The sequence below is a fragment of the Phaenicophaeus curvirostris genome, chromosome 2 (genome assembly GCF_032191515.1).
Source record: "Phaenicophaeus curvirostris isolate KB17595 chromosome 2, BPBGC_Pcur_1.0, whole genome shotgun sequence".
In the NCBI taxonomy this organism is placed as follows: Eukaryota; Metazoa; Chordata; class Aves; order Cuculiformes; family Cuculidae; genus Phaenicophaeus; species Phaenicophaeus curvirostris.
Window position 1 is genome coordinate 79802082 of NC_091393.1, and position 12426 is coordinate 79814507.

The window sequence follows — 12426 nt, forward strand, 5'->3', positions numbered from 1 at the left end:
TTAACAAAACTACTGCAGAAATTCGTTACACTATGAAGAAAGACAACTGTTTTTTTCACTTTCCATTCAAATCTGAATGCATTTGAAATCTCTCTGACACTGTTGGCCCCCCTTTCACAAAGTATAGAATTATGGTGCTGTTGCAGTAGGTTGCTACCTACTGGCTCAGCAGTACAGCATGCTCTTATCTGAGCAATTATCTGTAGATCTCTCTGAACTTTTTTCTCCTTCCTCAGGACAAAAATTTGGCAGATTCATACTCTGTTCAGAGGGTTTTTTGCAATATGACATAGGTGTGTTTTATGATGAAGTGAGCCAAGAAAAGGATGTAGAAATTATTATTTTTCTTTTCTATTCATTTATCACTGCTGCGCATGATTTGAAATCCTCTAGCAGAAAAAAGTAGTTTGCTGATGTGATTTCTGTGATATGCGGTAAATAATTGTGAAAACTTAAAAGTTTTAAAAGGAATTTGCATTCTCCTTGGATTTTCAATAGTATGCCTTATCCAAAATTGTAGATTTAATTCTGGGCTATTGAAGTGACTTAAGGAAATTCTGCCTCAATAAACGGAGCTTTCATTCAATAAGAAGGACTCCCAGGGAAAACTTCTTACTTTCCTGTGCTTTTGCAAGTCATTTACACAGGTAAGCTCCCTTCTTCTGGGGGAGGAGAGCTCATGGGCTTACCTTGACGGCTGCAGGTAAGTGGGAAAAGCTTGCCTTGTGGACCCCTTGGCATTTGCCAGTTCAAAAGCCAGACTGCATATCTTTCATCTGGAAGTGGTGGGCTTGATCTGTGAAATCCAACTGCCTCTACCATAGAATCGTAGAATCATATAATGGTTTGGGTTGAAAGGGAACTTAAAGATCACTCAGTTCCAGCCCCCCTGACATGGGCAGGGACACCTCCCACTGGAACAGGCTGCCCAAGGCCCCATCCAACCTGGCCTTGAACACCTCCAGGGATGGGGCAGCCACAGCTTCCCTGGGAAACCTGTGCCAGTGCCTCACCACTTTCATCGTGAAAAAATTTTTCCTTATGTCTAGTCTAAATCTGCCCCTCTCCAGTTTATACCCATTGCCCTTAGTCCTATCACAATGAGGCTTTGTAAACAATCCCTCCCCAGCTTCTTTGTAGCCCCTTTCAGGTACTGGAACATCACTATAAGATCTCCTCAGCACCTTCTCTTCTACAGGCTGAACAAACCCAACTCTCTCAGCCTGTCCTCATATGGAAGGTGCTCCAAACCTCTGATAATCTCTGTAGCCCTCCTCTGGACCCATTCCAACAGCTCTATATCCTTCTTATGTTGAGGATTCCAGAACTGGACACAGTACTCCAGATGAGGTCTCACAGGGGAAGAATAGAGGGGCAGAGCAAGACAGAAGTAAGACAAGATGATCTGTGATGACTCTTGCTGGTTGCAGGGCTTACGAGTAAATGAAGAGATGAAGAAACATAGAGAAAGAGCCTGCATTCTTGGGGAATCCTCTGTTGCATGGGGAACAGAAAATATGTTCACATGCACAGGAAGCAGAGTTAGAGAGGCCTAAATTACCTTCAAATTATTATTTCCCAAAATCTGCAAACTTTCCTTTCTACTTCTTTTAAGGTGTGTAATACTGTGTTCAGTTCTGGGCCCCTCACCACAAGAAGGATGTTGAGGCTCTGGAGCGAGTCCAGAGAAGAGCAACAAAGCTGGTGAGGGGGTCTTACGAGGAGCGGCTGAGAGAGCTGGGGTTGTTTAGCCTGGAGAAGAGGAGGCTGAGGGGAGACCTCATTGCTCTCTACAACTACCTGAAAGGAGGTTGTAGAGAGGAGGGTACTGGCCTCTTCTCCCAAGTGACGGGGGACAGAACAAGAGGGAATGGCCTCAAGCTCCGCCAGGGGAGATTTAGGCTGGACATTAGGAAAAAATTCTTCACAGAAAGGGTCATTGGGCACTGGAACAGGCTGCCCAGGGAGGTGGTTGAGTCACCTTCCCTGGAGGTGTTTAAGGCACGGGTGGACGAGGTGCTAAGGGGCATGGTTTAGTGTTTGATAGGAATGGTTGAACTCGATGATCCGGTGGGTCTCTTCCAACCTGGTTATTCTATGATTCTGTGATTCTATGATTCTATGAAGGTAAAGATTTTCCATATAATTCATCTGTAATTTGAACACATCTGACACCTCTGCTGCTACGCTTTAGGAAATCTGAAAGGATTTCTTATTTTCGTGTAGTAATTGCCTTCTGTTCCTGACGGAGTAGAACTGATACAGCATTGGAACAGCACTGTCACTGTGGCTGCAGGATTGCTATGTGTCATTCATTCTGTCACAACAGATTTTTCTGTCTCTGAAATTTTCTTTAACTCTCATTGACAGATATCATAAATACGCTACAAAAGACAGACACTGAAAAACAATTGCAGGTTCTGCTATGATATGGTGGCTTACTAGAAAGATTTGCTGTGAGATATTTACAGAAATTAATTAAATTTGGTTTAGAAAACATACGAGAAAAAAGAAAAAATATTGTTTCCAAGAATTGCTATGATTTCAAGAAAGCCTCCTCTTACAGCTTTTAGTCTCTTGAGGAGCATGAGTTTTCCATAAAATAATGCTGTCTTTTTCACAAGGAGTTGGTTTTACTACAAATGCCAAAAGCTAAGACATTTGAGAATGCAAACATCTTTTTCTATTTTCATTGGCAAAGAATTCTCATTTCTTATGATATATGATTTTACAGCTTTGTAAGGTGATGTGAGCCACTATTATTGCTAAAATTTATTTTGCTTCAGAGGAAAAATCAGCAGGGAAGAATATGGGGCTTTCCAAGAGAGTAGAGAGCACTGTAAGTACATTAATTATCCAGGCGCTTCTAGTATTTCTTCAAATAAATGTGTCTTAGTGTTGCAGCTAAATGCCAGTCAGCTTTACAGTGTTCTAACATAATTTTTTTGGATTCAGAATGGCATCGTATGAAAACGTCTCTCAGCCTTCTGTGTATTTTTGCAATAAAGCTCATTGTTTAGGTAATTGTTTTCTTTGTCTGTTCTTAATAATTTTCCTTACATTTAAAAAGAAATCCAAAACCTTATTTGAACTAATGATGCCTACTTAACAGGCATAGAAATTTAATAGTTCTTTTTAACTATACATATCCTAGAGAATGACTTAGTGGCAACATTTCAAGTGAACCATTGTTCAACACACCAGAAGCTTGCTTCTCATGTATTTTCAATCCATTTTTGCAAGGTTCTGTTTCAGTGTGTGCTGCCTACACAATACACTGAAGGCTCTTGGTCATGCACTAACAGTGATCACTGAGGCAGGTCTTGCATGCACCTGCATGAACAGCTGTTTGTGCTCTTAGAGCACCTGGCCTTTATGGTTGTATACTGCAAATTCCACCTTGGAGAGCTAAGGATCTAGATCAAAGCTGTGGATAAATTAGGAAGGCACCAGAAAAGGGAGACTAGAGACTTAGTCTCATCTCCTTGAAATTTATTCCATAGATTCCAGAAAAGTCAATCTTTCATACTGATGCAAAAGGAACTAAAACCAAGCTCTGAGTTTGCAGAAGTCTGCATACTTCTGAAGTAAACAATTCTGCCTGTCTCCAAATGTCTTCCCTATTGTCCTGTCCTGCATGACCTGTTGTCTCCTCACTCCTCCTGCTCTCCCTCTGTTCCTTCAGTACATTCTGTGATTTTGCACAGGTCCTTCTCTCTCCAGGCCTATCTACTTCTTTCCCTGTAAGACAGGAGCTTTGTGAGAAAGAAAAAAATACATTCATGTATTAATAAAAGACAAGCCTGGCCATAAGGAAGCCATTCAATACCTTATTTATGTACAAAATTTCATCACAGACTCAAAATCTAAGTTAGAGGAGAATCCTGCTAGTTTGATATAACGTGTGTGACTTGAGGCACAAGTAAATAAATGCCAAACTTGCTACTTCTGTCATCTTTCCTCTGCACATTGCTGTGGGGTTCAGTGAGCAAGGATGTAAAAGTCAGTTAAGTGACTCACAGAGTAAGTTTCCAGAGAAGCGAAGGTTGCAGAATTAGCTCTTCTTGGATACATCCATGGCTTCGAAGCTTGCTATGATCACTTCCAAGATCAAAGTTGCTGCGTGTCCACAAGCTGTCCAGAAGCCACCATGCACTCAGACTTGGGTCTGGCATAGCCCAGCTGACTTGATTTGCACTGAAAAGTGGGGGTTTATCCAGAATTCATGAAACTGCATACCAGAAATGTGTATGCCACATGCATCAGTCTAGCTGCACCCTCAGCATTCCCTGATAATATTATTCCAGGCACATTCACCCACTGCAACCAGACTTAGACAATAGTATACCCAGGCAAGTCTAACTCCTTTTCTGGAGGACAGAGAGCAAGAAATAGCCTGGTTCCTCTGCTCTTGTTTCACTTGGGAGTCCACAGCCCATCACGATGTCCTTCAGAGTGTTTCTAAATACTGCACAGCAGTATATCTCTTCTTTCAGTTCCTATCCTGAGGGTCAGTTCTGGGTAACACTTTTCATCTCTTACATAATATAAGCCAGATTTTTTTTTTTTCTCAAGAGCTACATCTTCCAGGACAAGGCTTGTCATAGCATGTACCATAGTTTTAAAGAATATTTGATAATCTCACAATGCATGCTGTCTCTCCTAATCCTTTGCTTTTTATTTCCCCAAGGCCAGCTGAGGTGCAAGGTTCTTAGTCCACCCGTAATGGAGGAAGGAAATCAGAACAGATTGGGACCCAAGTGGGGAGGTGCTAGAGTAAGTACCAGGGGATACCGAATTTAGGTGTTCTCAAGACAGGATTTGTCAAGTGCGACAAAACCCACCAAACACAGTGGATGACCTATGTCACACAGGACACGTGAGCCTTGATGGGAAGCACAGAAGATATGGCAAAAGAATTAACCAGGCCTTTGGCTAATTAGTGCCTCCCTGTCTCCAGTTTTTCTAGTCCATATAGCAGAGAACTAAGACAGGTTAGCTAGCTGGTTAGCTTAAAAAAAAAAAACAAAACCAAAACCACTACAAAGAGATGCAAGACCCAGATGCTCTTGCAACTGACTGCTGCATGTGGAGCAGCTTTGGCTAGTCAAGGCTAAGCCAGAGTTAGTGTGTAAACTGATTTGCCTGTGAACATGCAGAGCCCAAGTGGGCGTTTGTCACAGATCAACTTCTAGGGTAGTCACAGTGGTGGCACTGCTGCTGACAACTCCAGCAAATTAGGTTGCCTTGCCAGCTGGTGATGGCCAAAATGATCTGAACAGTTGACTGAGCTGTAGCCCTAAGCAAGAAAGAAAGGAAACATCCAGGATGTTGCTGAGGGCAAAAGGCTCACATCCAGCACAGCTGTCATCTGCTTACTTCATAGTCTGTGGAGAACTCTGACATACATGTGCATCAGTCACACTGAAGCCCTCCAGCAAGGCATGTGTTTTGGTTGATTTTTGTGGCATGAAGGGAAGTTATGTCTGAGGCAGACCCTACAAGGAAAGAGACATCCCTGGAAGGGCACATGAAATCATGGAGTCTGATTACCAGCCAGCAGATGATCTCTCAAGGGCGAGCCAATGATGTCACATGCCCAGATGTCATCAGTGAAGATGACTAGGGTATGTAGGGGAGTAACTCCAAAGGGAAAACAGAGCCATCAGGGAAAGACTAAAGGAGTATTGCTCTTCTAAAATTTTTCACAGAAAGGGTCATTGGGCACTGGAACAGGCTGCCCAGGGAGGTGGTTGAGTCACCTTCCCTGAAGGTGTTTAAGACACAGGTGGACAAGGTGCTGAGGGGCATGGTTTAGTGTTTGATAGGAATGGTTGGACTCGATGACCTTGTGGGTCTCTTCCAACCTGGTTATTCTATGATTCTACAACTCTATGAAAACAGTCAGGTGACATGAAAACTGGCACTTTTCACCATGGTTTACATACAGATTATAGACACATTACATACTTACAGTTTTTCATTGTATGTTGCAGCTCATAACCTTCTGGGTTTCCTTTCACGTGCAAAACCATGAAGGATTTATAGTTCTAACGATCCATTTAACTAAGACAAAAGAAACCGTTTTATTCTACAGAGAAAGTACAAGCTTCAAACTTCAAATGTATCCCATTTTCCCAGCTACACAGACATCTTGGGGGTGATCAGGAGAGATTTGAGCTAGTCATATATGCCATTTTAGGTTGCTTAAGGCATCTGTATTGGGCTGGCAGGTATGATAAGGACTTACACGAGATCTAAGCCTTTTTGCAGCAGCAGCTGGAGGCTGGTAAGGATCTAAGACACTCAGTGCTTCTGATTAGGTAACTGAATCATATAGCGTCTAACATAGCATCTAACATTCAAAGCTGCATCTAAATAGGATAGTTGGTGAATCCATGCATTGTAGTACCCACCATCTCCTGTGTCTGTATATGCAAGCAATTATTTATAGAAGCGTTGTTTATTTTGCACATGGGCATTTCAAAATTTTTGCCCTGTTTGGGGGCCAGTGTTAATCAGTTCCCTCTCTCTCTTTCACATTTTTCCTATTAACCATTCATGAAATCTTGCAAAAATGACAGAAGGCACAAGCAGGAGCCAGAAACTGAGGTAACTTACACACCATACTACTGACCAGACACCAGAACTTTCATGTAGTTGAACACGATTACTTAAGAAATACAAGCAGTGCTGCAGGAGTAGTAAGTCTTTAGACAAGATTCTCATCTCTTCCCTATGATGTCCCGTGCCAGTGGTGCTTAATATGGTCATGAAGATGAAAGAGAAGTAGCTGCTCAGCCAGTCTTCGGGATGCCACATGCCTCCAAAGAACTCTTCCTTTTCCAGTATGGATACCATGGCAGGATGTTACAAGATAACAGCTAAAGAATCCACCCTAGCGGAACCTCTTTGCCCCTGGAGAAGCAGCTGGAACTTCTTAAAGATCTTCCTTAAACCTAATGCTCAGGGACTGAAAGGCCTGAGAAGGTTACATGTAGGATGACCTGCAGCCTCTCCACTTCTTGCCTTTGAAACTGAGCTGAGTTACGAGAGCCTCTATCCAGATCCAGGATGGAGGAGTAGTCCTCAAACTCCCTGCTCCTGAGAAACACAGGCTCTATCCCTTAGAGCCCTTTTCTGAGACTGATGAAGGAAACACTGCCTCCTACCCTTGTCACTCTCTGCTGAAAAGAATTCCTGCCTTTATTCAGAAAAGCAGCAAAGCAGTAGAACAAAAATTTCATCCTCGGAGAAACCAAGTAGTTGCTTTGCAGCCTGCATAGCTCTCATCTCAAGCAACTGGAAAATGCCCCAATACCACAGCAGTGGGTTCTCAAGAAGGAGTTTCTTTTTCCTTGAAATAATTGATGGAGTTGGCCAGAATCTGACCTTTTAAATTTGAAAAGTTACTCCTGAAATTTGAATACATCCTTCTCAGTCCCAACTAATTTTTTGCCAGCTATCATCTTGTTCAGTGAACAACTTGAAATAAAATGCATAGAAGTTAACATGCAGCTACAATCAACCCTTTGTATGTGGAGTGGAAATGTGGTATGAGGGACAGAGGGAAAGCTACAGACACCTGTGGCTGTGATAAAAGGACTTACGTACTTTGATCTGACTTCAGTTTCCTGATGAAAGGAGTGGAAAACAATTACCATTTTCCCAACTGAATTCTGAGGTTTTTGTCTTGGGAACATTCCTTGCAGATGACAGAAAGAGAAGAAAGTATCCTTATCTCTCCTGCCAATTTGGAAGCCTGTTTATTCGGTTTATTAAATATTACAGCCTAGTATTTGAAATAGCATACAGCAGGACTGGAAGAACTACATGCTTAACTACATGTTATTCTCCTTTGTTCATCTCTCATCTGACAACATCATTATTTAAAGAGTGTAGGTACATATAAACTTCAAGACACAATATGAAAATGAACTGTTCTCTTTTTAGAATCAGCTGTAAAATTTGCAGGATGACTGAGCATAAGAAACACCTTAGGAAGTGAAGTACAATAACCCTTTTAATACCAGGTTCTGATACTTGTACTGAGGGAGGGGGTGGGGGGTGGGGTGCATGGACTCTCTAGCAAGAGCTGTGTAAGCAAATAAATGGGAGCATACAAAATGCTTTATTCTTAAGTTCCATTGCTTCTTCCTCTTACCAAAGGATAGTCACCATTAGTAACTTTCCCCCCTTCCCCATTCTGTTTCGGAATCAGAAAGAAAAAACTAATTATTGTTTTGCAGATATCTGGGCAGCTGGAGAGCTTAAGCACTTTACAGTAAAATGTAAACTCCTACCCCTGTGGTCCCTACATGGTACCATTCAGTGAGGAATGTATCTTTCGAAGGACCTTACATTCTGTATTGGTCTGTATTTTATAAAAAATCATGATACAAACATCTAAACAGGTCCACTGCATTTAGTTTTTACTGGCCCTTTACTCAGACAAGGCATTACACAAATTAACACTCCTGCGATGCCATTATCTCTGTATGATACAATACAGAGTACAGGTGTATGCTTCTGAATTAGCTCCAGTTACCTTTGTTCTGTTGAGAATGAGTGTCATGATCCAGGATGGAAGTGAGAAATGCATGGAGGAAGCAGCACAGTTCTGCCCAAGACAGGTTGGTAGTCAGTCATAAGGAGGGGTTCTGCCTCTACTGTAATTTGCACATCCCGAGGCAGCCAAGGAATGCAAGCTCAAGGGGAAAAAAAGTAAGCATATTGTTAAATTGATGGGAAAGGTCATAGGTATCTGTCACTTTATCTGAGCAAAGCAAATACAGTAATATATACTGAATTTTGGCAGAATTGATGAGATTGAGAGATCTATAGCTAGAAGGGATTTCCTGGTATCATTTACTCTGTTCTCCAGCACCAGCACAGAATGACACATATCAAGCTATTCCTGACAGATGCTTATTTTTTAAAAGCTTCCAATGAAGGTGATTCCACAATTACCACAAGCAGTAGCCCTTCACACTACTTCATTGCCCTTCTAACTAGATTTTTTTCCAAATTGCTAATCCAAATCTCTCTTCTTACAAATTAAGGTAATTACTTCTTGCCTCCGTACCTTCAATGGGCATAGCCAATGAACAGTTGAACCAACTTCTTGATAACTGAAAACATAATCACCAGACTGCTATGTTTCCCCTTCCCTCAGTTTCCTCTTTTTTCAGCCTAAATTCCTTCTGTCCTTTCTCAGAGCTCAGGATTTCTGAACTGCCTGTCATTTCCATAGTATTTCTCTTAGTTCTCTCTAGTTTTTCATTCTTTTCAAAACACAGTGCCCAAAAAAAGGACTCTATTCCAGCTGTGGAAGAAAAATCCAGTCCCAAGCAAACCCCCAAAATTATATTCTTTGGCTTATTTATGGCCTTATTAACACTTCACAGAACATAAGTTCTCTGTTTCATAATCCTGCCATGTAACTGACTCAGCTTGTGACCCACGTAACCTGGGGTTCTCTGCAGAAAGGACAGCAGTGAGCCCTGCATAAGGGTCTTGAGCTGACTCTGAGGGACAGACAAGAGTAGATGATGTGTTGTGACAGCTGTGAGGAAAGAGAGCCTCAGAGCCTGTATCCACCAGCCACAATCAGACTAGACACAGGTCAAGTAAAGTGCTGTCAACTAGTTTGCCCAGAGACCTGGGTGCAATTGGTCCCAGAGAAAGTCTTGATCCTGTCCAGAATTTTGTTAGTAGATCCTTGCATTTGTCAGATCATTTAATACAACAAAACCAGACTGAAACAAATGTAAATGGAGTTCACAGGCAGAGGGCAATGGGGAACAGAGATATCAAGTGCAGGATGCTCGGTTTATACAGGGCATGAGTCTCAAGGCTGTCATGTCTACTACCTTTACCCTCAGAGTGCTGAACAAAGAACAGAGAAGGGAGTTCACACCAGTAATGGTGCCCTCTTCTTCACCTTGCTTCTACCTTCAGTTTTAGTAGAGGACACATCCCACCTAACTGATCTAAAACTGGCACTGTAGCCAAGATCCTTCTGGTCTCTGTAGTCTAGGAAAGGAAGGCCAATCTTCTGAGCTCTGGACACACCCACTCCAAAATAAATGCCTTAGAGACAAGGCATGAATCACCGGTCAAACATGTTTCCTCTCTCCATTGACCAGCAAGGGAATGACCTGAACAGCCTTTATCCCAGGTGTCCAACTCTTTCACAGCCATGGAAAAATAATCACAATTATTTCCTTAATGATGGGCCAACCTCTCTAGTCCAGCTGATTACTTTCCCAGTAAAGTACTCATAATCTCTTCCGTGCATAGTCAAATTCAGTGTATGTATGAGAATCCATAAAGTTTAGTTTAAATGCTGAATATCCTCTCTGTTCTCTGTCTTTCACTCGTCTGCTTCTAGCTCAAGTTATCTATAGCAGATTGTCTTTTCCCAGCTATTCCTGGCAATACCTCAACAACCAGCAGCTGGGTCACATTCATGGAGTCACAGGAACAAGACAAAGCTATCAGTTAAAAATGATATCTCCTCTCCTTGGCTTTCATTCAGCCTGGCATAAATTGACAAAGGGATGTAATTTTTTTTTTGCCTGAGCACATTTCTAATAGCACGTAGGAGGAAATGTAATTTGATGCCACAGCAACTTTTCCCTTTCACACTTGGCTAACTGCACTGTACATTTCACACAGATCTTTTCACTCAGCTAGTGCAAGTAAAGGTCCTGAGGTACCAGAAATCAGAGACTATGCTGTCTTGGCTTTGTTAGAAGCCATAGCATTCTATGCTAAAGCTAAACACACTTTACAGATCTTATTAAAACAAATGTTTTGGTAGCAAACTCATGAAATGCAAACTGTTGACAGAAAAGCTTTGCTGGTAGGTTTTTGCAAAGTAGCACATATAATTAAACATTACATATATATGTAATTTTGGTTCTGTTTCTTCATGCTACAGTCGGAAGGTCAATACCATTCCCTAGAAAGAGGGATAGGCAGCAGCTAACTTCAGGATGCAGAGCGCTTCAGTTATGCTCAGAAGCTGCCACTAATCTAGAACAGGAATGGAAAATAATTTTGTCCCTCCAAGATGTGCTTGAAGATTTATCTAACGTCTTACTTATTTCCATGAAGACTACCATACATTTGCCACTAGCAGACACACAGGTGTCCATTTCTGACACTGAACTGATCTATTAGTTCCAGTGTAAAATCATGGAAGAGACAAGGGACTGGAAATCACGAGCATGGAAAATTTTTCATATCCTGGTCTGGTATATTTGTATTCTGTAACTGGAAAAATACAATTGTGTGAAATTAATTAGGTGATAGTTCAGAGCACCACTAGTATTTATTATGCCTGAAACCTCTTTGTAGTGACTGTGACTGTTCTGTGCTCAGTGGTCTAGAATTACTCCACGTTTTCAAACACTAGATGGTGCCAAGGATCCACACATAAAGAAATGCTGGTTTTAAAAAAATAAGAATGCTACTTTTAATGGTATTACTGGCATAGTTTGTTCTCTCTGTATTGCTGTGAATTAATTCAAAATCTACTGTTAAAATGTCTCATTACCTAGGAAGTGACAGAACAAAAAATCTGTACAAGTTGATAGTAACCCAAGTAAACTCGTTAACTAATTTAGTGTGGGAGAGCAGAGAGAACAGCGATATAGAAAAAAAGCTTCTATACAGGGATGTTACCAGCATGGGCAGGTCCAGATTAATCAAGTACAAAACCTTTTCTCTGACAGTGACTGGTACAAAGTGCTTCAAAGAAATATATAAAAGCCCTGTGGCAAGCAGATAGTCAGGGCTTACCCACTGCAGGTTGGCTTAAGCTCTAGCATATGAAGCTAAACTTTGCCAGAAGGTATTTATAATTTAAAAATTGGTTGTTCTTGCTAGAACAGTTAAATTATTTTATAACTTATCTATGGACACTGATTGCAAGGTTAAAAAATGCTAATGCCTGTAAACTGTATCCATGCTTACATAACAACAAAGACAATAAAAATCTTTGCAATTTTCTAGATTGAGTGCTTTCATTAATAGAATATTTCATATTTGCTCACCTAATAGTCTCATTGGTCTCACTATATGATCAAACTTTATGGAATGAGAAACAAACTACCATAACTTTAAATCAGAAAAGTATAATATGCACTGCGTGCTGCTTTACAGCAATATCTGGGGGGAAAATCTGTAGCCATTCTGCAAGGCAGTATCATACCTTCCCAAGGCAGTTTGTACGAGACTATTGTCTGTGAGATAATGATATTGGTAGTTTGCATGAAGACATTAAATCACTAGCAAGGAAGGACAGAAAGAGAAGGAATACCTGTCATCTCATTAACATTTTTATCCTGATACTCTATTGTTTAAAGTTTCATTTGGAAAAAACCCACAAATCTTCATACTTACATGCTTCATAGTGAA